Raw genomic sequence first — 26,021 nt, forward strand, 5'->3', positions numbered from 1 at the left:
TCTTCTTTTATTTCTCTGAACACCTGCCTGTTTGGCAAGCAGGATGGATGAGCCTCAGAGGACATTCAGATGTTTGATGTTTCTTCTTAGCTTTGTCATTCAGCATGTGGCCCTCTGCATTATTTACTATGGCTTCACTGGAGCTCTTAAGGCAGAATCTTTCTTTTCCTTACAGACTCTTTCATAATGTTCATGCTGTACAAACTTCTTCCAGAAAGTCTGGTGTTCCCAAGGCAGTGGGGAAGGACTTGGATTGCTTGTTTACATTGTATCCTGAGCATCGTTTATCTTCCTTATAAAGAGCTGTGTGGTGTGATTTGGCCATAGCCCATTTCAGCAGAGCCTGGGCCATCCCACATCGCACTCCTGGTGCTGGTTAACCAGGTTGTATTCTTGGAAGAGGGACAGAAGTAATAGCCAGGCAAACTATAAAAACTCTATAGGTCAGAAGTAAAACAAACCCTTTCCCAAATGACACAAGGCTTCATTTTGGGAGTGGGATGAACTTGAAAACCAATTAAACAGAAATTATAATCTGTCAACAGCATTGTTTTACATTAAGACAGTGTTGGGAGAGAGGATTTCCAGATGCCTGGGAAATTCTCTGCTTAAGATGGTACCCTTATTTCATTTGTCTTTGACTCACAGCAATTCATCTGCAACACACAATCAAGGAGAGACTTCACAGAAAAAGGCACTTGTTAGAGCTGGGATGTGCTGTGAGCAAGGCTGGCAGCCCCTCATACGGAACACCTTTGCAGTGATGGAGGGAAGAATTGGGTATTTCCTGCTTTCATTTGCTCCACGTGGGAAGGAGTGTGTGACGCCTGAGCGTGGCTGGGCTGGTTGCACACGACGGGCGGTGGTGCCAGGGGTGGCTGTCCCGCCTCCCTGGCTGGCAGCGGTCCTGCACACCAGCGCTCCCGGAGCTGGCACGCCGCGTCCCGCCCGAGCTGGCCATCCACCAACAGATGGGCAGGAGCGCTGGTGGCCAGGGCACATCACATCCCCATGCTGCAGAACCTCACAAACAGCGTTGTCAGTAACGAGAGCTGTGGCTGCTGAAGATTTTCTCTTATTATTTGCTGTTCATGGTGTTGGTAAGGTTATTTTCAAGCCAAGCAGTTTTTCCACAATGTATGTTTTTGTAGATCTCATTTAAAACAGTAGGTTGTCACATGCTTTATACTCATGGAAACTTCAGAGAACAGTTTTTAAAGCCCATGCAATCTGTATTTAATTTGCATTTTAATTAATATTTCAAATTAATTCATTGGACTCGTTTATTTATTTATTTATTTATTTGAGCCTTCAAGAGCAAAGACTCCATCAAAGTCTTGAAATTAGAATGACTGGGATTTCTTTAAGTGCAGCTTTTATTTGGTCATATTGTCCAAGACACCACCTCTGAATAATTATTAATATTAAATGGAATTAGATACTCTGCAGCTTATATTCAAGCTTGTCATTTGCTTTATGGCAGATGCTGCAGCAAACTCACTTTGCAAGAAAGAGAAAAAGTATTCATATTACCTGTTAAGAGGGACACAGTTTAAAATGAAGTTTTAGATACATGAAATTAAAAAAATCTCAGTGTTGTAGAAAGAATGAGTTTACATGTAGATCTTGAGGAGACAATGGAGGCTGCATTTCAGGAAAACATTTAAACACATGCTTAGCTTTTTGTTGCACAATGCTTAAACACATAATTCAGATTAGATACTGCTTATCTTTCAGAAGTTAAACAAAACAAACTAAAAGTTAAGTTAAATTCTGTTCAAGCAATGAAAGTTTCAAATATGTTTGAAATTAATTGCAAGAGACTGTAATCTTTCACATATCCCAAACTGATTTGTTAGATGTTAACAGCATCTAACAATACTCTGGGTCAATAATGGGTTCTTTATAAAGGGAACAGTAAAGTTATGTTGGTTGGCTCTCTACCTGCTATAGATGGTGAAACAGTAGATAAGATGATGCACAGCATAGCTGCCTTCATGAATTCAGTGCAGAAATAATAGCACTGAACTCTAACAGTGCTTATTGCCTGAAAAATTACGGGCAAATTAGCATGAAATTAGCAATTAAGGAAATTAACCTTACTACCTTCTCATCAAAGAAACTGAGGCAGGAGACAAAACATCAACTGTTTTCAAATCAGCAGCCATCTAGCAGTAAAGCTGGAAGGAAGACATCCCCCAGTTCAGCACTGGTGATCACAGCCCTGGCAGAAAGTCAGTCCCTCTTCTTTGTCAGGGAGCTTCAGGGTGATGAACAAACAGCTGAGTCCTCACTGGAGTCGGGGTAGGAAGATCTGGGGGTACAAAAAAGTGTCTTCTTTTAATGCAGATGGAGATTTCCAGCACTTATGGCTACTGCCAAATACACCAGGTGCCATGAAACATTTTCCTTATGGTATTTGGGATTAGGATTTTAGTGATTTTGCATTATTTGGCTTTTTGACGCCTTTAGCTTTCCAAACTTAAATCTATTTGTGAAGAGCACCAAATTTTCATCCATTTTCTGATTTTCAAAATGAATTTATAACCCTTTGCTTCAGTCTCTAGGCTTCATATTCTGAGAATGCCACAATAGAGATGTGTAACTCTTAGAATAATCCACCATAAATTATTAGGAAATACATTCAAGTACCATAGACTTTGTTTTTGCAAAGCTGATTATACTCAGCTCAGCTTTAAACTCTTTTCCTGACCAAAAGAAACCAAAATTCTTCTCCAGAAGATTTAATTTGTTCATCTCTTTTTCATAGTCAAAGAATCAAGCTTGCTGTTCTGTGTTCAGTATCCTCTGTTAAAATCTGCTGAGAACACTGGCAGGTAGCTGACTCTGCCAAGCACATCCCAACACCCTCAAAGTGTGAATACTTTCAGGGATGGTGACAAAGAACAGGACTCCAACTTATTTTTGTAATCAATTTTGCCAACAAAGCACAAAATTCAGACTTCTGTAATTGTAAGAGATTCTGTATTTTATAAAGGAATTAACCCTAACCCTAACCTTAAACCTTACCCTAATTGCGCTGTATTCATGCCAGGTTTCTCACTTGCTTTCTTCTTCTTTCCCCCATGTCCCTTAGTCATCGCTGTTACTCATTCCAGCTGATACTCAGCAGAATCTTATAGAAATCTACCTTGAGAAAAAGCAGAATTAGTGAAAATGAGGAAACAGGAGCTGCTGCCTTGGAACAATGGGCAAAATACTTCCAGTAGTTACCAGCAGCAAAATGCTGGGCAAGGCAGAGTGAGAGTGGGAACTGTTTCAGTTCGTGATGGTGCCTGGAGGCATTTCCAGCATGAAAACTGTTCTTTTCAATCTTAAACCAAATAGCAAGAATTAGGAGGCGATGGAATAGGATTTAGAGTCCAGACAGAGGAGAATTACATTTTCCACCAGCTTCTCCTTGGATCTTGAAGCTTTCAACCTCTTTCTGTTTCTCCTGTCTGCAGCTGTTAAATGGGAATCTGAAGGAACAGCCATTGCCTTTCTTACCACTTTATAGTCAGTTCTTTGGCATATTCCATGAAGTTAAAAACTCCCAACATCTTCACCCTCCAACCACATGAGAGTGGTGAAATTGAATCCAACCACAGTCATCAGAAAATACTTCCAAATTAGGACACTTTACTTTGTGAAAATCTCGAAGATGTTAAAGAATGCATTCACACACACAAAAATATTTATGATTTTGTTAACGACACAGAATGAAATGTGTTCAGAACTCTTCCTGTGTTCTGAAAATAATCAGATTATTATCTGATGCTGAAATTGCACAAATAGATTCTTGGCAGGCAATTATATTTTCCCATACAGGTTTTTTAATCTCCATGTTTCTCCAACATGCCACTCATTTTTCATATTCATTTATAGTTAAATGTAAACAAAGTGCCATAAATTAATTCCATGTGTAGTTAATTTTTCTGATAAAATATGGATGAATGAACACATTGTCTTCATTCATTTCAATTAAGTGGCTTCAATTAGTTTTAAAATCCCAGTGAAAAAAGCATCCATGAGACATGCTTTCATTCAGGTCACATGTAGATGGAAGCATTGGATAAAGACCTACCATAAAAACAGTCTGAATGACATCTGGGTTGTTCTAATCTGTCTGACAAATGTGACACAGAATGGTAGTTTAGTTTGTTTTAGAAGATATGATCATGCCAAAATATGGTTCAGGGCAAGAAGACAGTGAAGCATGGTATTTACAGAAAGATGGTGAGGAGGTCATAATCGCCTCCTAAGGAGGGAAGAACCAGAAGACAGAGAAATTTTAAAGCTGGACTCAGGCAAGCAAGAGAAGGACAGAAATATGGTTGATTAAGTTGTGTGCATGACCATGAGTTTCAAAGTGACACAGTGTCAAAGATGAGTTTTAAATAAAGAATAATGATGATAAAAAAATAATTAATTTTAGAGAGCTTACACTGACCTTAATATGGCAGCAACATAATTTGAAAGTCATTCTTTGCCTTCTAGTTCCTGGATACATTTAAATATGTATTGGTATATTAAATGTATATTGCTATTTGCAGTGCAATAAAAATCGTACTGACTTTTGTGTTTGGAAATCTATTGTTACTGGAGCACAGTCACCTTTAGACAGACTGAGTGAATCCAGGTTCATAGTGATAGACACAGTATGATTATTAAGCCTTGGCATTTCAGAGACCTGGCATTATTTTTTGGTGAGTGTTGCAGTGAAATTATTGGGTGTTGTCTTTTATTTTTCCCCTCTAAACTGGAGAAAAGTGTTCATTCCATCTCTCCCTTTTCTCGGTTTTAGTGATATCTTCTGTAGTGCCTTGGTATTTGTGGGTGCAGTGTCACACAACTGAAATTTGACAACTGCAGAGCGATTTGTAAAGCAGTAAAACTGTGAAATTTAGGGGGTATATTTAAAGGCATCAGAAAGCTCGCTGAGGCTGGAACAATTCCTACCTCATAAAGAGTAATAATCATAATCAACCTGGTAATACTGGGACAAATAACATTTGGAGTTCTGAAAGAAAATGAAGAAAAGGGTTCTTAAGCTATCAGGCTAGAAAAGACAATATGAAAGTGGAAGAGAAATGTCCTGCTTTTCTTTCTTTATCTATTCAACTGATGGATGTATTCTGGTACAACAAACAGGATGATGCCCCCTGTGCAAAGTTGTTGAACGCAAGAATAATTAAAGGTAATTTAAATAGTAAAATAACTAATTAATGTCATTTACAAAGTGCTTAATCAACATGCCTATGCAAATCAGCCATCTTCTCAGCAAACAGTTCCTGCAATTGCAAATGTTTCTCCCAGGATTTCACCAGTTAAAGCTTAGTTGAAATAGGTCCCCTTGGATATGTGGCTTTCTTAGCACAGAGGGATAAAATGTTCTTCGTTTTGTGCTGCACCAGTTCTGAAGGATTACCATTGTGAGCCTTTTTTCCTTTTAAGTGCTCGAATTCCCTCCAAAAGATGACTCTGCAAATAATATAAATATGTTACTCATGTTAGTCTGTTTTTTTGTGTGAGCAAGTTCACTTCCAGTTTAAGAAGTTCCTTATCTCTTACAAATGAAACTAAACAAATTTGCTTGCAGGTGCCACTAATACTGCTGACCCTGTGCTGAGAAATGTTTGTTATGGTGGCATCTGAAATACATATTTGGGGGATTTTCTTAAAAAAAAATAAAATTTAAAGAGTGTCCAAGGGACTTTCTCATCGGGGCTCAACACTAACTGTCCTGAGGTCAGGGAGGGAGTGAAGAAGGAATATTGAACTGAGGGTAGTCACAACCCAGCATTGTTTCTGCCTTCTGTCAGTGTTGTGGGCCAGGGAAACCCACCCAGTCCATTGTTACAATAGTGGCTTTATGTTATTGATTCTACCTATAGACATAGTTGGTTTATTTCTATGACTATATTGTTATTAATAATTTGTTATTGTTATTGTTAATTGTTGTTATGAATTTAAACCTGGCTACTGTGAAAACATGAGCTGTGCAAATGAAGAGCTATTCCAAGCTTGTTTTCCATGAGATGGAAGCACAGCAGCATTCCCTTGTACAGCAAGCTGGCCAAAGCTTTGCTCCTTTCATTTCACTGATTTTGCCTCTAAAGTGCAGGCTCCTAATTATTATCCTTAAAGGGAGTGCTGCCAGGAAGGATTCACTTTGGAGATGTCTTGCTTCATTGGCAAGGCAACTAAACCTGACAGTGAAGGCTGCCAAGAGGAGAGTGGTGTGATTTTACTGAGTAGGAAGGGATGACAGGAGGAGTCCACTGTGTATAATGCTGCCTGGGAAAGGCCATGAGAGAGTGATGCTCACATAAAGGAGAGGATTTGTGGTGGAAAGCGAGAGAAAATCAACAAGGAGGTGAAGGGCATGGAGTGGGGGTGAGGGTGGGGATGACAGCACAGCAAGAGCAGTTATGAAAGAGAGGAGGCTGATCTGATTATGCAAAAGAGACTGCTTCAGTGCTTTTTTATTCTATTCTGTCTTAAAAATGACTGAAAATTCCATATGTGGGATTTTCTTCAGGCTACCAGCAAAAGCCTTAGCCAGCTTCATTTGTTTGCAGCAGTTGTACCATCTATTCTAGCCTAAGTTCTATATCTGTTACCATATCTAACACCCAAAGAGAGTTGGGTGGTGGGAGAAGGGGAGGCAAAGATGTAAAAAAAAGGACACAATTCTATGGATAAAACTAGCATAAGAGATAAAAGTGTGGTGAGTCAGTGAAGAGAGAAGGATTTTGGAAAAAGAATTTTTAAAACCATGAAGAAGAATGACCATTATTACCCTACACTTTCAGGAACTTTTTCCGGGTAAAGGACTACAAGTGAAAGTATACCTAAACTATGCTAGTCTTCACAGCAAAAGAGAGAAATTAATCTATTTGGTCAAAAAGTAAGGTATTTTGCTATTCTAGTTAATGCCTCATTAAAGAAATAATATTTCAAAAATTATCAAAGTCCTAGGGAGCTCTACCAAGTATTAAATGATTTGTATTAAATGCACTTCAGTAAAATGAGAGCACAATTTAAATGCAATGTGTATCAGCTTTCATGACTGTAATACCAAAGCAGACAAGGCTCTTACCTTTGCAACTCTTCTATTTCACAGCAGGGCAACTGAGGCATGGAGGGTCAATGTCTTAGGTCTTTCAGATCTTAACTTCCCCTGAAAACAGCAGGTGTTAAATGCTGCAAAACCTCAAAGAGACTGGTATTAAATGATTCATTGAAGATCAGACAGTAGAAACCCATGAGGAAATGAAGACTTTAGGCTGAAAGTCCTCCAGTCTAAGCCTCAAGTGCTAGGTTACTACCTTAAACACTAGAACATTCAGGTCTCCTACTGAAGCTGAACTAAAGTTTCAGGTGTTGTGCCTGCTCTCAGTTTAGATTTTTCAACAAACATAATTTCTAAAGTGTAATTACAGGGGAAGAACCTTTGCTCTGTAGCATCAGTGGAATTCAATATCCTTTGATAGGATTGCTCATCTGTAACTGATGTCAAAACGTGGTTCTCTCTCAGATATATTTTACTTTGGCTTAATTAAAATGTTTCTCCACTATCGACATAGAAGCAATTTTATACAAAACCATAAATGTGTGTATTTATTCATCTTGCAAAAAAATGGATCAAACAGTCAGTAATGGTGATATAAATACGTACTAAATTTTTTTTCTTATAATAGAATACATGCATAAAAATTACTGGCATTTTCTGTAAAATAGGACAGTGAAGGGACTGAGAAACAGCTTGATAAAAAAGCAAATGCTCAGCAGGCATGTAGGTATTTGTTCATTTTCATGTACATTATAAAGTATTGAGGCCAAAGAAACACATGTGAAATTTGGAAACTAGAGGACTGTCAGACAAGGTCCAGTAGTTTCAGCAAGAAGAAAATTGAAAAATTTTATAGAAATAACTACATTATAATTAACAACTCGGAAGCTGTGAGAAAAGGCAATATTAGCCAAGTAACATATTGCAAAGGAGTTAAAAGGAGAACTGATAATTCTGATGATGTGTTGACACTCAGTGCTTTGATTTGTTGGAACAGCATTAGCAGTTTCAGTCTTATTTATTTCCAGAACTGACCCATTCATTTTACAAAAACATCACTATTACAGCTAGAAAAGCTTCCCCTCCCCCTGCCCCAATTCCTTTAAAGTGTGAAAGGAAGTGGTTTTTTTTGGAGCTTTGCACTGGAAGCAGGATGAGAAGAGGCAGCACCCATGAGCCAGGCCCTGGAACAATTTCTCAGTTTACATTACCATGAACTCAGAGAGGCTGGCAAAGAGTTCCTGAAGGACAGGCTTTGTGCCAATGGGCTTAAATGTTACAATATATTTGCACTGGAGAAATAGCAACCAATAATAAATATGCCAGAGGGCAAGGGGCTCTTTCATATATCCTAGCTGGATTAGGAACCTACTGAATTTTCATCAGACTTGCAGTTATTTTGCTTTTTACATACTTTAGAAGAGTTTCCCCAATACCCTTCAGAAATGCTATTTCTCCTCTCCGGATGCTATCTTGAAATTATGACTAAGCAAGAAAAGTGCACAGGGAAAACCCACTTCTTCCTCTCTGAGTATTTTGTACAGTCAAATTCCCACTTAGGATTTTTGGAGCACTTTCAGACAGCTTGTTAGTTCTCACCACTAAAGTGAGAAGGTACTGAAGGTATCTTTCATTCTCTAGGATGGAGCAAAATTGTGAGAACAGCTCTGCCAGCCTGGTCTGGTGTCCCAGGGAAGCAGGGGTGGGTGGGCTGATGACACTGCTTTGGGCAAGGGGAATGAGCTCAGCTGCTGGATAGTAAACTGCAGCTGGGGGGAGGGCAAAATACATTTCCTTAACCAACAGCAGGATCTCAAGTGTGGAAGAGGGGGAAACTGTGTTTTCTCTCCTGCTCTTCTGGTCCAAGATCCACTGAGTTTTATGGAGTAATGTTCTGAAGTCAACAAGGTCATTACCATATTGTTTTGAGTCTCCTGGTTCAGTGGCTTGTGCTAGCAAGGAGGGCAGCCTCAGTATGTGGCTCCTCAGGTTTTGGAGAAAAAGCTTCTCCTGAGGATGTTTCAGTCAAGGAGCCTAAGCAGAGCTTCTCTCCAGCAGCAAGGCTGAAGGACTGCTGCCTCCTCACAGACCCTCTGAACTGGAATAAGCTCCCCACAAACTCATGGCAGATGCACCTTTCCATGGGACAGGGGGAAATAAGAATATGGTGGTGGGGAATCTCTGCAGGGACAAGGCATCCTCCTTGGTGGCAGCTCATTCTTTGCTTTTCTTCTGCTCCCTTAGTCTTGTGTATGGGGTTGTGGAGCTGAGAAATATGTGAGGTTCCAGCACCAGAAACAGAAGGTCAGAGGGAGCTGAGCCACCAGAGAATTTACACTAACCACTTAAGGAAAGGAGATGTGAAGCCCTTCAGCCTTCTCCAGCTTTCTAGTAAAGCTGAGCAAAATAAATACTGATAATAACAACAGTAAACCCTCCATCCTGAGAGTATTTCCCGGTTTACAGTCTTCACAAGCAGAAATGCCCTTAAAGCCTCTTGGCTGAGATTTATTTAATCTCAGATTCTGAAGTAAATTTGCACTTGGTGACCTGGCAGCAATCAAGGAAAAGAGGCGCTAACTGGGAAAAGATCCTGCTTCTCTTTGTTTAAACGTTCAACTTGGGCTGTGAAATTGCATTTGTAAGGGAGGAATAAACTCTGAAGCCCTTCAGCAGAAATGGATTTCACATATTTAGTGGATGCCTCAAGGCAATTTCTTTTCTTAATGGGATCAGAGCACAGCTTTAATTTTTCACATTTTATAAGGCTTTTCCTTGGAATTACTTTTTATGTGGTTCCTCTGTTAATGGATCCTTCACACTGAAGCATGAGTAGGAGAAAAAATCTTTAGAGAAGAAAAAAGTAGAATCATACTGGGGAAAAGTCACATAATAAATTGGAGATCAGAGGCAATAAAACTATCTGCTATATTTTTAGTTGATAAATGCTGGTCTCATCTCCTTTAGATTTTGAAGACATTAAAATATTAAGCCAAATCTTTGTTTTTTTAAAGGAATGCTTTACTAGTTCAATAGAGTCACAGGAATTATTTGGGCACAATATTAAATTGTCCCTGGGAACTCTGACAGTTCTGATATGTTAAAATATCATGTTCCTAGGCAGGAATAGTGACCTCACCTGAACAAAAAAGCAGTGTCTGCAGACTCTTTGCTTAAAATAAGACAGAAAAAGATGAAAGAGTCTTCAGAGAATTTTAAGGTGTCCACTTTCTAACATCAGAGCACTTAGGGTGGATAGCAAAGGCAGAGAAGGATAATTTTTGTTTTCTAAGAGGTTATGCACAGCAGTTGAATTTAATATAATCCGTGGAAAAAGCCCTTACTTATTACTGAAATCATTAGTCTTTCTGGGTTTTGCCACTGGCATTTTACAATACTGGTGCCATTTGATCTCAGAAGGTTTGTTTTTTTTAATGCAGCTGAGGAGTCATATTACAAATAACAAGAATAGAAACAGCTCAGTTATAATAATGAGGGACATTTCTGAGATGCTTAATATGACAAACATACCTTTTGTTTTCCTTAGATCCTAATTTTCCTTTAAAAAAATAAAAATGTGCAGAAGAAGTCCCATTATTGATCTGGAATCCAAAAGAGTTAGTTTTGAGTCAGTATAATTGGCAAAGGCTTTTACAGCTCATTAACTGCAAGATTATGTGGCACAATTCATTAACATTCTGTTTCACTGAATGCATTTGTAAACACCTTCTGAGAAGTTTATCACTCTTTGCATAATGCTGAGCTTTCTTTCAGCAGATACATTTCTCTGCTGCTGTTTACTGATACAGGAGTCTGGAGTAAGTTATGGTAAGAGAGTCCTATCTTCTCACAGCAAAGGGAAGGAAAAGGAATTGTGTTGACTCTGAAGCGTTACAGATATTAATTAAACATTGCTATACGATTTCTGTTAGACCACTGTATTTATTAAACCTCTCATTCCATTACTTCAGTGCACATTTTTTGCAAGAAGAGTTTGAATTTTGTACAAGTATGAAACAAAATTTACAGGACAAGCCATCTTTACTTTTTCTTTCTCTACAGCAGCAGCAGAAGAGATCGCTACATCCTGGCCAGCAAAACCACAAATAATCTTTCTTCCCTTCTTGTCAGATGGATTTAAATTATTTTTCATCTAGAAACATTTATCCAGGAGAATATCTAACCTATTCCTTGCAGCTCTATGACTAAATAAGTCTTGTACTCACAATATAAGCTGGGCAAGTGTGTGAAAATGATGAGAGATATAATTCAGTTTAGAGAAGATTGAAGAGTAGAGAGGTCTCCCACTCCCCTTCTCATTTTAGCATCAGGGGTTTCAAGTCATAACTGCTGAAAGCGTAAAACATTTAACCTTCATTACAGTTTAAGTCTTTCAGGTAGGAGCAGAGCAGATGCTTATGAATTGTGAATCCAAATGGGTATGGCCTGCCAAAGCACAGAGTAGGTGGTCTATCTATGGATAAATGAACCCTAAATTCCATTAATTATGTTGGCTAAATTTTCCTTGACTACACAGTTAACCCAGCTTGCTTGTTTCAGAAACTGTCATCTACTTTGTAGATAAAGCAGACAGATAAAGCTGTCAGACAGCCCTCTGAAGTTGGATCATGTTGTAGGTTTCTAGTCCTTCTGCTTTTTACCTGCCATGATACTTCTGCCATTACTGTCATTCTTTCTCACCCTTGGCTTTAATATATGTGTGATGGCAAGATGGGATTTGTTCCCATATGAGACATGATTAACTATGTTGCTCTGGTTTTATGGAGGTGGAAAAACATGTAATTTAGGGACTTACAATGTACTCAACAGTAAGGAAACAGGTGTAATAGGTAGAATCTAAGACAACAGCCCTGAGCCGTTGTGCTAGAATTTTTTATGCAACTATGATAATCTACCAGAAGAAAAGGCAGTACCTGGTACCTGTGCTTACTTTTACCAACTGTGTCTGAGACTTGGCATTTTTATGTTGCCAGTTTCACTGTTGAAAGCTTTAGTGCTGAGAAAGTCAGTTTAGCTAATTGATATAAAAATTATGCTTTTCTTACATACCTGTAGGATTTCTTTGATTCAGTACATGAAAACATACCAGTTGGGCTGTTGTCTGAACTCAACTGTGGCACCAAGGTAGCTACTGAGATATAAATGTGTATTTTGTGTGTCTGGCACTACTGTCAAACGAGTAACAAGACTTTGGTTTGTTCCAGTACATTTTGTGTTTTGAAAATAGCAGATGGTACAAACTCTTAAAATCAATTGACTGAATTTTCTATTTAATGTCATGAGAATACTTTTTTCCTCCCCACAATAAACTGTATCTTTTCCTCTGTACACTGGGCAAGGACCATCCTTGCATTTGTAGATTCATTTTCTTTGAAGAAATTAAATATACATATTTGTGTGTGTGAGCATACATGTGCATGTGTACACGTTTATGTGTATGGGCTACATTAATAAATAAACACTATTGCATGTGCATATCTGTTGCACAGTTTAAGCTAAAAACTCTGGATATTTTTTTAAAGAAGCTGTAGGTGTTCAGGTCTGCTTACCTTGGTGTCCAAAGTTTCAAACAGACATCACTGAGTTGGTAGAACTAGCAGGGCTGTCAGAATATGTGAGCACAGCCTGCCTGAAAACTTAAAATGTCTGAGAAGAATGGCAAATCAAAGCATATGAGTGGCGAACTGAAGACAAGTGCATCTTCTGGTTTCTTTTTTGTCTCGGCTACATGTTCCTCTCTTTCATGTTTGTTTGATGTGCTCCACAGGTTGGTGCAACTGTTATAATTAACTTGACTGAAGGGATTTACTGCTAGCAGATTAAAACAACCTTTCCTTCTTTAAATGCCTCTCTTCTACTCTAAGGAAAGGGTGAATGATTCAAAAAAACAAGAATCACCCAAGGAATGCAAAAGCAGCTAAACTGCAGGAATGAGGTGGACCCTGCCCTTGGGCTTTCTGCTCTCACACGGTTTATGCAGAAAGCTTGGCTTTAGAAAGTAACACACCTGTGATTTTTTCCTTCCCACTTACAGAAAGCAAGCAGGAGGAAGATGGGAAAAACTCTTCACCCTGTTCTCTGCTACCATCTGAAATCACAGGACAATAAGGGGAGCAAGCACATGCCAAAAATTGAAGGTCATACAGGCTGATGCTGAAAAGCAGGTTGAGAAAGTTATTTAGATTCCTAATCCCTTTGACATCGCTTTTCAAGCTCTGGATTGTAAATGACTCTTTGCTGCAGTAAAGGGAAAGCTGAAGGAAAACAGACAACAAAGTTTTTACATTGATCTTGTCTGATAACTTTGTGAAGACAGGGTCCAGTCCAGGCTGGGTAACACTATATATCTGTCATTCAGTGCACTTACAGACTGCCATTGTCAAACTGCAAGGAACCATAATCACATAGGTACAGTTATCTCAGACTTTTCCTGGATAAATGCTACATTTGTCCCACATGGAAAAAATATTGCAAAGTTTTTATTATTAGGTGATGCAGCAGAAGGAATACTGTAAAAAAGACTTTTTCCAAAAAATGAATAGAAAGGATTTAATTTCAAATTCCTGGAAGAAGATGAAGAATCTTGTTGAGAAAGATAAACGAGAATATGAATTCTGAATTTTGTCTTCTAGGATCATGGACACAGAGATCTAGAATTTCCTGTAGAAAATATTTTGTGATTTGATTATTTTTTCTAATGTTTAAAGTTACAGCATCTCAGGAAAATTATTATGTTGAAACATCTCCTTTCCATTGGTATTTCTTTTTCTCAAAACTGATGCACTATTGAAACAGCTCAGGCATCGTGCAGTATGAAAAGAGACTTTAGAGACAACAAAAAGATTCACACTACAACATATCAACATGACATTTCTCAGTGAAATTCTTTAATTTTAAGTGTACATATTCAAGCTCCAAATAATGCCTTGTTTTCATTTTGATGAAAGTGAAAATGACAGGAAAAAAATCAGTTTGTGGACAGCCTTACATTCCTAGGACTTTCTTACCACTGATGAGACTGAGGAAGCTGAGAATTATCACAATGAAAATAAAAATACTGCTAGTGTAATGCTTATTGTCTCAGACTCCTTGTTTGCCAGGAACTGAAGAGATGGTTGATAGAGCAGATTGAAATCCAGCTAGTTTTCCATTCACATTCACCTGAGATTTCATGGCTTCCCCTCTAGCTCTCCATCAATGCTTGCTTGAAAGTTAAAAAATGTCAGGTTTTGCAAAAACACAGCTCAGAGGCAGGACCCTTGATACTTGTAATTTTGAACTTGTCAAAGTAAATATGGTTTGTATTGTATTTATTTCCTGAAATCTGAGCTGACAAAATTCATTCCTTCTCAAGGGGATTTAAAGCAATTGCCCAATTGCTTTAGAAATGTGTCTTTTGAGGACAGACAACTTTTATTTGTAGGGTTCTTCTTCTCATGCTTTTTTATATGCACCTCCTATGCATAATTTTAGGGACTGATTCTCCTCTCCTACAGCATTTTAAACCCATATGTCTCCACTGCTGTAGAGGAGATGCTGCTATCAGCATCATGATGAGCTAAAATAGTCCATAAGATTTGGCCACGTCATTGGCAGAAGCAGCTTTTCAATTCAATGAACTACATTGAATTTCTTTGATTGCATTTTCTTGCTTTCAACAGCAATCTCTGCTTTTGTAACTTGTCCTTATTTAATATTAAACAAGGCTGGGAATATATTTAGTTTGATTATAGAACATTGGAAACCTTCAAGAAGAACACTGGCCTGCTGAAGGGGTGAAGTGCATTCTGGACATTTCTGCCACTGCCTTAAATTTTCCAAATTGACTTTCCACATAGCAAGATCAAAGGCTATGGTGCCATATCCCAATTCCCTTCTTTATCTCCATATATCCATTTACCATATTTAAATATAGGGATTTGCAAAATAGATAAGAACAAGACTTTTGATCCAGCCATAACAACACTTCTGCTATTCTTGATTGAAAAATTTTCTTCTGGGCAAATACTGCATTTATGAGCTGGCAACAAGTTATCTTTTCCAATTCCCAGCGCTGAGGGAGCAAGACATGCACTTCCAGGCATAATAGTTAGGTGAGAGAATTCTCTTGGATATATGCCTAGTCAAAAGTTCTGCTTTATCTAAAATAATTAAAGGCTTACATAGTAGAGATTTTGTGCTGAAGTCTTCCATTGTCCCAGCAGAGCAAGACAGCTATTAGACTACAGTGTCTCATTCCCTTAGTGAATATTAAATCATTAGAAATAGTTCCACTTGATATGAAATACTTAAATAACTCTTAGCTCAAAAAAGGAGAGAAAAAGAATCAATATTCCAATGCTGAACACTCTTCTGGAAAGCAATGAGTTTAGTTTCAAATCTGGCTCTAGTGGGAAAACTATGGCAGAATTAGAAGCTGAACCTGGGTTTCTGAGGGCACAAACTAGTAGTCTCAACAGAGTTCAGAGCACTTATTTTACAGTCAGCTTGGAAACAGGCTCATAACTGTGGGTTCCTGCCAAAAATTCAGAGTCGCTGTGAAGACACTTATTTCTCTAAAAACACTTAATGAAACTTTTCTAAATCTTCTGGAGTATCTTGTCTGGCTTGTAACTTGTTATTGGTGAGATAAGTCACAAGAGATACCAAAAAATAAATTAGTTAAAAATACGGCATTTGGGCGGGAAAAGTGCTTTCTTATCAGAGTGATTATAGTCTGCTTTATTTACAGTATGGACAGCAAGCATTGAGTGTGCTATTCAAAAATTCAGCTACACAACAGAAATCTTTATAAATCAAGTGATTTTATATTCAAGTTGACATTATCATGAGCAAGGATGGATTGTCTCAGTTAGTTTAAGATTCTCGCTTCAAAGTCAACCAGGTATTTAACACGTATCAACAAAATTAATCACTGGTGGCCTCTGAGGGACCAAGTGGCACTGGTGGCAGTTTTTTCAGAGAAGAATCCCATTAAATAATACCTAATGTCTTCCTAGTTTAAATAAGAGGAGGATTTAAACCCTTTAAAACTAAAATAGTATTTAAGGTTTAAAACATTAAAATCCTTCATGTTTATGTCTGGGCCCATATAGACAAGACTGCCTGGGTGAAACACTCTTCTCAGAATGAGAAATTTCAGGGATGATCCAAACTGGTACAAAACTTGCTGTGTGAATAAATCTATCTTTTCCTAACCCGATGTATTTCCTTTTAACTCTTTAATCAGCTGGGAAAAAAAGATGAAGTACTAGTGTGTTCCCCAGGTATGATGTGAAGTAACTACACTCATGTGGTTTAGCAAGCAGTGGCAAAAAGTATTTCCTGGCAGTGCACGGGTCTGCTCTGCTTTCCAATGCCAGGATAATGCTCTTTATTTAGGCACCCAGCACAAAGTTCCAGAGAAGTACATAGGGTACACATAGGGTATGGTGCACTCTTGATAGAACACATGGACAAACACTGTTGGCACCACTGCATCAGTGCTTTAGTGGGAAGATGGGACCCTGTTACTCCCAGCTGTGGTAAATGGCTATCCCTAGAAAGGGGGATAATGGCAGTGGCTGTGTGATCACACCTCATCTCTGATTTGCCTTATAGACAAAGTTCTGTCCTTATTGATACGACTACCACAATAGTGCAAAGCAGTTAAAAATAATTTTTTTTTGTTTTGTTTTTTTTTTCTCCAGGTCTGCAAACACATTCTGAAGAAAGCCTATGGACCTACTCTGCAACTTTGTGGATATTCTTTCTGCAAGAGGTTTAACATGAAACAAATATTCTTTACACTCTTGGAATCAGGGTGTAAGAATTTATTGCCCTAGCCCATGTTGGAGTTTGCTATTCTTGTGACAGATGCAGCAGAAGGGAATTTACACCTGTGCTTCAGCTGTTCAGTTTGCAGTCTACTGTCTTAACACAAACTCACACATTCATCAGCAGGTTAAACTGAGATGCCAGGATGAAAACTGGAGCAGCTGAAATGCAAACACATGCTCTCCCTGAAAACACAGTTTTTTCCTGCTCTCAGCCCTGCCAAAGTATTTCATCAGTCCTTTCCAATTTCCACAATTTCCTACTGGCTTCCTGGTTTTGAGGAAATGGAGTTGAATGCAGTGCTTGAAATCTGCACACAGTTTTTCTAAGAGACATTATTCTTCCTTGAAAGACTTAACCTCCCTTTTCTCAGAGCTAGATTCTACCTGATCATGGTGGGGGGCTCACCCAGTAAGTAATTAAATAAAAAATGAAAATCTTAAGCAATAGATTTGGATTCCCTTCCCTAGTGCATTGATTTTTTAAAGATGTAGTTCCAAGAGAAACAAACCTCTTTGTGAAACAGGAGTTGAACCTGTAACACTTCGGCACTCTGGTCAGGGCTATTTCTGGTTCCTGCAGGCAGTGCAAAATGGAAAGATGACAGCCAATTTCTAGGCTGCCTTGACCATGATCATGTTTTCAAGGTGATCAAGACAGAAGTGTCCCAACAAGGCTTTTAACTGAATTTGCAGAACATTTTTGGCCTGGAAAGAACCCAGGTTACCAAAGAATATTCTTTGGAATACTCTTGTGCAATACTAGAGAGGAAAAGAAGAAAACTACGAAGAAGGAAAGAATTGCATTATGTTTTACGTTAGTTTTATCTGCTCAGGCTCCACAGCTTCTTTAAAGCTACTGTAAGATGATTTGGTGGAAGATACCAGGCTTTTCCCAGCCATCCCCAGAACATCCAAATCCCACTGTAAATTCGGTAAGTTGCAAACCTTTAGCAAACTCTCTCTGAAGTATACAATGAAACATATAATGAAAATTAAATGGACAGTAGCCAGCACGTACAAAAGCAATCTGTCACTGTAAGATATTTCTGCACAAACCTAAAATGTTGCACACAAAAGGTGTACTATCAGTCAAAAGCAGAGGAGCTTGAATGTAAAACAGCCCCAAGCTTCTTTGTACTATGGGTCTTTAATTAGACCTAACAAATGAATATGAATCTGGAGGAGGAGAATTGGCAGGAGACCACTGCTGACGACACTCTTCACAATGAACAGCGGTGTTTTGACTCGAAAATGCAGATAAAAGCAAACGTGTGTCCTTTGTTTCTATAATAGGATGCAACATGCATTACACAGACAAGAAAAAAGAAAAAAAGATCAATGTCTGAGACTTTCAAGGCTCAATTTCTAGAGGGCACAAGGTACAAATGAAAAAGTTCATGGGAGACAATGATCCAACACTTAGCCCCAAGTCTGTTTTCTTTACAATTAGAAAACGCTGTTCAAAAAACAATACGAGAGAGCCCACACGCAGAAATGAGGAGATACATGGAAACATAGGAGACTGGGAAGGATTAATATTAATTTTGTTCTAGTTTTACATTCATGCTGACATTTTTTCCTAAAGACCTCAGTCCCTGAAGGAAGGCTGCCTAGAACTTAGTAGCAGACTCTTTTTACATCAGCAAGAGGAGTAGATGGTGTTTCAAAACATGTGAGATGGTCACATTAGAATTATTTGCTCAAAGGGCATGGAAGATGACATTTTGAACTCTGGTTGCAACAGGCCCCAGGAAACTGAGGACACCCCTGACTAGCTGGAACTGGGATGTGACTCTGACTAGGAAAGCAGCATTGCTCCCATGTATGGCATTTACAACACCTTGAGTTACTGCTCTCCTAGCATGTTAGATTCCCTGCAAGAAATCCTGTCACAGAGGGAATGTGGGCTCTCTGAGGGAAGATCCTGTTGGACCACAACCTCTCTAGCCTCTGGGGGAGAAGAAAGCTTCAAGAGGTAGCAACTAAAAAATGAGGCTTGATGAATTTTCTAGCAACTTGTGAGTTTCTTGAACCAGGCGTGAGACAGCAGTATAATATGCCTTTCAAACTCTTTATTACTGTAAATAATTAGATTTTAAAAACTTGCTTTATTTGTTAGAACTTCAAATATGGTTGAATTTTGTTTTAAAACATGGTCCTCTGTCATCCTGAATGTATAGGCTTAATATAAAATAATCATGGTATGAATTTCTCCAGATTTCAATGTGAATTTTAATGACTGTGACAGACTTTAGGCCTTAGGAATGTGTTGGTCAAGCTATTACATCTGGTGTCTTCTATATATGATTTGATTTGTCCCAGATGAACAACATGTTTAAACGGCAAGATTCTTTATTTTCAGTATTTTATTTGAAATTCAAATGAGTTCTTAATTGACAGATCTTTGAAATAAAATAATTTCCTAATAGCCTTGAAGATTTTGTATTTCAAAGCTGTAAGGAAAACTTTTCTTAAGAGATGAAATTCTTACTCCCTAAAAGGTAAATAAAAATTAGGTTTTAGCCTATTTCATTTGGGGGGGTCAGGAGATAGTGTGAACATAACCTTTCCCCTGTGACTTCACAAATGTATTTGGAATATCTGCTCAGTTTATCTCACTTTAACCTGGCTGACTGAAGTTACAGCTCTTACTCAGAACAATTACGTCAAGACTTCTGGATCTCAATTTAGGCACAGACCAAAAAAAAAGACCTGACTTCAATGATTCTTAGAACAAAACAGGACCCTGGGAAACATGAAGAGTATGTGAAGATGAAAGAACCCTCCACACTAAAAGTGAATATTGCTTTTGTGCATCTTCAAGGGATTCAGTTCCTGATAGAGGAACACTTGAGGAGTTACTCCTTTCTTTTTACTTACATGAGCTCAGTACTCCTGCTGGCCATCTCACAGACTGTTATGTCTGTTGTGAGATGTTAAGAGGAAAGGGAAGGGGAGGACCAATCATTGTAAAAATGCAAAAGTTATGGACTGCTCAAAGTGCAAGAGCCATGGGTTCATTGAAAATCAGTGGGGCTCAGGAAAGAACCAGCCAGCTCCCTGTGTAGGCCTGGGATTGACAGAGTTTCTGTTTGATGAGAGGAATGTGATAGAAAGGCAAAGAACATGAGATGCAGAAATTGAGGCAGTAGCAGAGATCTGGAGAGCCCTGAAGTATGGCTAATTGTCTCCTGGGTTATTTGACTTGAGATAAGAGCACCAACATTAAAAAGTACCTTGAGGAAATATTCATAGAGGGAGAATGCAAGAATGAGTGTTTTAGCTGATTTTCCTTTCAATGTATATAAAATGGAGAGAGAAAGCAGTTAAAGAAGTAGAAGCTGTAGGCCTTGAGGAAAAACTAAAATTAAATTTTCTTATATGGCACTTAAGGAAAAAATACTAATTCTAAATATGTCATGATCTAAGCTGTAGTTGGCTGTGCAGCTCTTTTTTGCTCTCTGGATGAATGCAGCCTGTTGGCTGATTCTGCACATTGGCTGTGGGTCCACCTGCAAGAGACTTATCTGTCTCTGTTGAGCTTTTGGGATCCTGGAGGTACATTTAACTCTTTGAGTGAGCTCTGTCTGCCTTCACATGTCTATATCCTCTCATCAGTTAAAGAAAGGCCTTGCTGAAAACAGACGGGAAAGGATGCTACCCTTCTCTGCTCATCTTCAACAGAAATGAAGAAAACTATGGTTTAACCCCACCTAAAGTGTTTCACCACATGTGAATGACAAAAGATCGATGGGAAATCCTCTTTACAAAAGCTGATTGGACATCACTTTAGACAGGTGATAAAAAGAGGGTCTGTAGAGAGACATACAGGAACAAATGTCAATGTAGAGAGAAAGCTCTCACTGCTGCCAATGGGCTCTTTTGAGCAGAGAGAGGTCAAATAAAAAAGTCTAATTCAGATCTCATGTGACACCCAGCTCTCTTCCAGTATCCTGAAAGATCGAGCTCCTTTCTGGAGGCAGTGTCATCCTCCTCTGCACCCGAAGGCAGAGGTGAGAAGCAGGACCCAAGCACAGTTTCACAGCACATTAGTCAAGGTGATGCCGCCTATCAAGAGGAGAGAGGAGCTCCAGCCGGACACAGCAGTGTCAGCTGTGCTGCCATCAGCCACACCCAGAAGGGGAAATGGTGCTGCCTAGCCTTCTGCAAAGGGCCAAGGCAAGTGGGGATGGAGGTTTCACTTGTCAGATGTGTGCCAGAGTGGGAAAAAAGGTGTGGCAGTTACAAGGGAATTTCAAAATTCCACAGCAATTGATTTTTCAGGAAAAAAAAAGAAGAATGAATACAAATGAAAATGCTTCTGGTTTATAGTTCCCTTCCTCTTGCTGGCCAGCAGTGAGCTCAGTGAGAAAATAAGATCTTTCTGTTACCATTTTCTGCCTCAAAATGAGAAGGTGTCTCAGAGTGCCTCAAATGTTGTTGCATCACAGCAGCAGGTATCATCCAGTGTACTCATTTATAACCGATGGGAGGAAGCAGAGAGATAAGAACAAGCTCTAATATTTTATTACCCTTTCCAATCTGATTAATCCAATTTAGTCTGATGAATGTAAAGAAAGAAAATAGCGATTCTTTGTACTCCACTTCAACATTTCATTACACATGCCTAATGAATGTTAATAAATTAATTTTCAGACACCTTTTCTGAAGCAAAGTATTTTTGCACCTGACCTGATTACACTGAGAAAGGGAGGAGTAAACAACTAAATACTGAAGGTCTTGCACATTAATCATAGTCCTTTAAATGCAAGAATAAACTTTACCTAACTGTGACTTATACTATCTGTGCATCCAGTTTCAGAAAGTGTAAGTAGAGGGTTTTTCCCTCTGTCTATGGTATTTTGAAATTTCTAATTAGTGCTATGTTCTACATTAAAGGGACTCTTATAAATTATTGTGACCTAGAAATAGTAGTATTTAAAAATAAGCCGAATGGAAAATTGCTAGATTTAGTGTAGGAAAACTGTGGCATAAAATCTTAAGTTGTTCACATGCTTCTTGGGTGTGGCTAGTATATACATACATACATATATAAATGTATGTGTACTTACTGTGTTGGAACTTGGGATGACATCTGACTAACTGCATCTCCTTCCTTTTATATGTTGCTCATCCATTGGTTAAGATACAAATGCACAAAATACCATACACACCTGGATTTAATTACTTATAGAAATAGTATACAGAGGTGACAGTCAAAGAATTTTAAACTGATGAAAATAATTAATAACTTCAAAAACCTGCAGTAAACATATTCCCCTAATTAACAGAACAAGCCAAGGGTTCTTATAGAACTACAAAGCTCTGGAGATATAATGTAATTTCATGCTAGCTTCTCTTGCACTGCTTATTGCTTTAAAGTAACTGTATTGCTGAAAGTATTTAGGAGAGCAATTGCTCTTGGGGATGTAAAAATCCTTAGATGTTTGCATCTAAATAAACTGGGTAGCCCCATTAAAATAGAGATAAAGGCACATTATCAAACAAGTGGTAATTAGAGCTCTTATACTTTCTGCATGAGCAACCCCCAAAAAAGTATTAATTAGTGATTAATATCACCTGAGATTAAGCTGAGCCAATATTAAATTTAAGTACTCAAGTTCATTAAATAGCTTAGACTGGTGCAAAAATTTATGGACAGGCGCTCTAATGATTTTGCACCAGCGAGATGTGGTTTATCTATTTTAAACCAGTGGGCTACATTTTATTGCTTTATTGCTATTCTCAATAGAAAATTAGAATAGAACAGATTTATGGTTCTAGAAAGATTATTAGGCCTCATTTCACTCTTGTTTAGGCCCAGTTGCAGGAAAACAGAGCCAAGTCCACAAGGACTCTGCAATGCTTGGGATCTTCGTAGCGTTCCCTTTCTGCATTGACACAGCTGGTGGATCCCAGGTCACCGGCTGTGGGAGCCATACAGAGCTCTTGGATGGCTGGAAGCTGTTCCTAAAATCACAGTTGTCTCATTTGTTTCCTACTACTTGTTAAAATATTTTGCTTCAGATTGTCCAGCTTTTCTTGGCAAAAACACTAGAATGAAAAAAAATATTATACTTGCATGAGTCACATCATCCCCAGTTCTCCACTCATAAAACAATTGCTGAAGATCAGAGATGGCATGAGGGAATTATCTGAGCTGGCAGTGGCTGGTTGCTGATGGCCATGTTTTCCAGTGCTGGTTATTCTTGTTAGCAATAGTTGAACTATGAGTATCTTCCCAGTTTGAAGGCTCCAGTATTTTTATCAGGGAAATGAATCCTGCAAAGCATCTGCATTGATTTTTTCTGATCCCCAGTGCTTCCTTCATCCAGCTTGGTCCACACCTGACTGGCCATCTCCCTTCCCAGCTTCTGGGTGTCTTCCTGGAGCCAGAGGAAGAAAGAACTTGAAAACATACAACAGCCAGGCCAGAAACATTCCAGTGGTGCACACTGCCACCTCTGTTCTCTGGAGTCAGCCCTGGATTAAGGACTTGAGAGAAAGCGACTATTTGGTTCAATGTTTGGGTTTATTTAATCTACAGTTTTCTTCAGCTCCACTATTACCATGATGAGGGGCCCTGGCTACCTCATCTCTGGGCATTGATCCAGGGAATGTTTTTGCTGCTTGGGGCACAGATTGCCTGTAATGCTCAAGGGCAGGAGAAGCCTCAAGACCACAATGTCATCTGACTTATGGAGGAAGATGGAAATCCATGCTGTGACTGTGTGGATTATTTTCTTGTACTGAAATAACATTACATAATAAATCTGAAACTTGGTGTATTTAATTTTGCCTGACAATCCTTGAAGTCCATTCAGTCAAAAGAGCTCTGAGATGGTTCAGCTGATATCTGAATCTCTCCTACTTAGGCAGCAGTATCACAGTAACACAATTAAAAGGGTTGTCCTGGCTCTTTGCTGAAATAGAAATGAGACCAGCTAAATTGCAAACTGAGCCCTAATGGTGCAGAATTTGTGACTAATACAAATGAGGCTTTGCCTGTAAGTCATTACTGCCCCTAATTCTTAGAGAAGGTGTGACCATTATTATTTCTCCTGGAAACTGCCACTCAGGTGTTACAGAAAGACTGTCCACCACAGCCAATGCATTGTGGATGTGTTGTGTCACCTGACAAAGTGATCTCCTCAAAGGAAAAGCTTTGCTGGCTGTGCACACTCACCTCCCTCTCCTCTTGGCACTTGTGAGCTCCTAACATGAGCACAGGATGCTTTCAGGAGGGCATGGGGCCATGCAGACAGATGGGCAGGGGGAGTGACATGCCAGAGAAATGGGATGTGTTTCAAGGGTTGACTAACTAGGCCTAAATACTCATCCAGGGATGTCAGAACAGCAGTTTGGTCTGGATGCCTGCACAGGAGATCAAAGGAATACTCTTTTGCTTCCCATTGCAGCTCAGGATATGAGGAATTAGGTACTTAGCATTTACATGGTGTTTATATGATCAAAGTGCTGTTCTGACATTACCTAATTAAACAGTACAGCACCCTTCTGAGACAAGTATGGCCTTCAATTCACTGATGGGACAACAGATGGGGGAAATTGTGTGTTTTGGCCACCAGTGCTTCTGCCAGGATCTCCCATGCCCCTTCCCTTCCCTTCCCTTCCCTTCCCTTCCCTTCCCTTCCCTTCCCTTCCCTTCCCTTCCCTTCCCTTCCCTTCCCTTCCCTTCCCTTCCCTTCCCTTCCCTTCCCTTCCCTTCCCTTCCCTTCCCTTCCCTTCCCTTCCCTTCCCTTCCCTTCCCTTCCTTTCCCTTCCCTTCCCTTCCCTTCCCTTCCCTTCCCTTCCCTTCCCTTCCCTTCCCTTCCCTTCCCTTCCCTTCCCTTCCCTTCCCTTCCCTTCCCTTCCCTTCCCTTCCCTTCCCTTCCCTTCCCTTCCCTTCCTTCCCTTCCCTTCCCTTCCCTTCCCTTCCCTTCCCTTCCCTTCCCTTCCCTTCCCTTCCCTCTGCTTATTTCTCTAAGCCCATCTATGCAAAAGGCACTGTGTGCTAGGCTGTAGTTGCCGAAGGGGAAATTTTGTTTCAAGGGACTTGTTTCTTTCCAAGTTGATTTCCATCACATGTAAGAAACATTTGTTGACTTCAATGAAAGAAAGTTTTCCCTGAATTCTCTGGCCATACTCCCATCCCTGCCTCCTGTGTTGTGCCACACCACATGACAGAGGCACTGATCTTCTTCCATGCTCATTTTACAGTAAAAGCTAATGTGTTGCTCTGAGCATTCCTCCCACTTTGTTACTGCAATGCTGAACAACTCAGTACACTTGTACGCTATTTGGGTACAGAAAGACATGAAAACAATTTTTAATGGAAAAGTTTCCTTTTTGGGGGGCGAGGAACTCTGGACCCAAATGCACAGTCTCCCTTTTGGGGCGTCTCATTGAGACACCTGGTTGAGCAGACAGAACTGTTCATGCTGCATACCCACCGAGGGGGAATCTCTGCTTCCACAAAGCTGTTCACTGGTGATGCTGCCAGAGCTGTGCTGATGAGATCACAGGTGAGGACCAGGCATGTGCTAGGATGGACCCCTTCATGGAGCTAGCTGGGATGGAAAGCACTGGGAGTGCCCAGGGCTCCTGCAGTGTCCTGTTCAACAACCATCCTCTGCTGGCCCCAAGCACATCTGAAGCCTTCACAGCAAGGGACATATCCATGTATTACTCCACCTCCTTTGGAATGTCTTATAACCTAACAGTTCTTTAGAAGAAAGTATTTGAGGGGAATTTCTGTCTCCCTGGTATTTTGGTCTATCAGCACAAGAAAGCAGTTGCAAGAGAAAAAATGCATAAACTTTTCAGAAACTACTCCTTCCATACCCAGACTCCTTCCTATGGAGTAAGTGAGCACAGACTGGTCTTTAATGTGGAAGTTTAATTATCAATATTTAGCTAGGAGGTTTGATATTATATTTAATATGTAAGTATGGAAAAGCACTTCAGTCCCTGTATTTAACTTATCACTTTTAATGCAGCAGAAATAAGAAAGCCTCCTCACACTCTGTTCTTTTCTTTAACAGGCAAACTATAATGTTCTTTGCTCTCATGCTGCTTCATTTTCAAACACAGCACATGTAAACAAA

The 26,021-nt window shown here is 39.4% G+C and overlaps 1 long non-coding RNA gene across 1 annotated transcript in view; it reads right to left on the reverse strand.

Annotated features, from left to right (window-relative positions):
- The window catches only part of LOC137476964 (uncharacterized), a 28,620-nt gene extending 4,076 nt beyond the window's left edge, over nt 1–24,544 (reverse strand). Inside the window, exons 1-2 of the long non-coding RNA XR_011000753.1 lie at nt 21,990–24,544; nt 4,454–4,503 (exon numbers count right to left, since the gene is read on the reverse strand). This is a non-coding gene — a long non-coding RNA (uncharacterized lncRNA). The remainder of the gene's footprint in view (nt 1–4,453; nt 4,504–21,989) is intronic.
- Nucleotides 24,545–26,021: the final 1,477 nt, after the last annotated feature.

This window comes from Anomalospiza imberbis, chromosome 7 (genome assembly GCF_031753505.1).
Source record: "Anomalospiza imberbis isolate Cuckoo-Finch-1a 21T00152 chromosome 7, ASM3175350v1, whole genome shotgun sequence".
Lineage (NCBI taxonomy): Eukaryota > Metazoa > Chordata > Aves > Passeriformes > Viduidae > Anomalospiza > Anomalospiza imberbis.